This window comes from Cyprinodon variegatus, unplaced genomic scaffold (assembly GCF_000732505.1).
Source record: "Cyprinodon variegatus isolate N-32 unplaced genomic scaffold, C_variegatus-1.0 Scaffold977, whole genome shotgun sequence".
Classification (NCBI taxonomy): domain Eukaryota; kingdom Metazoa; phylum Chordata; class Actinopteri; order Cyprinodontiformes; family Cyprinodontidae; genus Cyprinodon; species Cyprinodon variegatus.
In genome coordinates this window covers 42,613-44,602 of record NW_015151430.1, presented here as the reverse complement: position 1 = coordinate 44,602, position 1,990 = coordinate 42,613, and positions in this window count along the sequence as shown.

Sequence of the window (1,990 nt, the reverse complement as noted above, 5' to 3'; positions counted from 1 at the left end):
CAGCAGAACCCCTCAGAAAGGGATCCACGTCGCCCTCTGGAGGGCAGACCTCTGGATCCCAACAAGTCCATATTAGACTTATGGTCGTTTTACAGCCATTAATTAGATAATGCTTAGGTAAGTAAGCAATTACTGCACACTAATGGTAAATACAACCAACATTTAACAAGTATGAGACCAACCTACCACTATTTAAGTCATCATGTCAAAACATACTGAATAATCCCACCAACTTCCTTTTCATCATCATCGATTTTGGATTGTTACATTTTTACAAGAGAATGTGCCCATTTCTATTATAGCTGTCTTTATGATGTCTTTATGATGTATTTAATCACATTGTATATTAAAATATAACCAGCAGGGGCGCATTTATCATTAGGCAAAACTAGGCAATTGCCTAGGGCCCAATAAAACTCCTTTTACATGTATGGTTCATAGAATTATGCAACAACATGCAATTACTTATTTGTGCACATTAATTATGTTTTTGATAAAACTCCTTTCACTAAAATGTCATCAGAGTGCTTATGACATCAAGTGTGTCTTGGGGCCCCAGCTTCACTGTCCATCACACTGGATCAATCTTTTTTCTGTGAATGTGCAGAAAGGTCCAAACACATGACGAGATGAGCAGAGAAGAGAAGAAGAGAAAAGAAAGATGAAAAGAAGCTACCTTAGCTCTGCTGAAAAGGGGAGAAAGATGGAGGAAAGTAGAAAGCTGCTTTCAAAGTTACCGAAAGTAAATGGTTTCGGCTTCTTCATTGCAGCAGTGGCTAGCACCAAAAGCAGCCCAAAATCGGCAGCAAACTCAGTGTCCACTTTGATAACTTTTGGGGGGATCCGACGTGTGGAGATGAACAACTAGTGAGAATTAAACCATAGAAGAAGACGTCACCCTAATTGATAAGTATTTATTTACCTTATTGAAGATGGGTCATTTTGAAATTATGTTTTGAATTTTGTTTGTATTTGCTACAAACGACCAGAAATCAATTATTAAGGTTTTTAATTTTTTGGGGGTTTTTTTTGTTTGTTTTTTTCATGTTGAATTTCTGGAAAACCTTAGGCTTTTGGGTGTCCTTTTTAAAATCACCCATAGGTTTTACAGGTAGTTTTGGCAGGTCATTTTGGTCTTTTAGTCCTTAAATAGTTAAGTTACAGATTTGAAAAACATTAGAAAGTTATTACCAACTTCTGTGCATTGCAGCTTTGTATTAACATTGCTTTAATGTGTGTTATTGTGTACCGCTGTGGATGATAAGGGAAGAGTTAATTATAAATTAATACATTTTTTTCTTTTCAGTAGTTTAAGCAATTGCCATATTTGTAGCATCACTGGTCTTTCCTGTGACATGCATCTTATTTTTGTTTTGTTTCATAATTAATTTTCCAGCCGAAGATGATTTTTTTTTTAAGGAGTTCTGGCTTGATAAGTCACCCATCACAAGTTGTTCAGTTTATTGCAAAGTTTATACATTAAAAGCATATAGGACAATCTTTGGTTTCTGGGTGGATCATCTAAATAAGAGCTCCTCCTAATTGTCAATCCTTCTGGTGATATGTTTGCACAAGGCTGTCCTTTTGTGCTTATCCCATTAGCCCCATTTTTTTTTTTTTTTTTTGCGCATGCTCCCTTTCAGGCATATATGTGTGGGGAGTTATAGTTTCAGACAGTTATTGAAGCTCACATTTCTCACCGTGGTTCTTTGAAAATGACCTAGAGTTGTAAGAGAAAAAGGGTCTACGAAGTGTATGAGAAGAAAAGAGAGGCCTCAGAAGAAGCAGATGTATCCCAGAATGCTTTTGTCATGATGGGATCCTAAAGGTTTGCCCACATGCAAAACACTGCAGAATGGCTTCTGCAGTGGACTCGTTATGGCCAGAGTGTTCTGTAAAGATGGGATCCTAAAGGTTTGCCCACATGCAAAACACTGCAGAATGGCTTCTGCAGTGGACTCGTTATGGCCAGAGTGTTCTGTAAAGATGG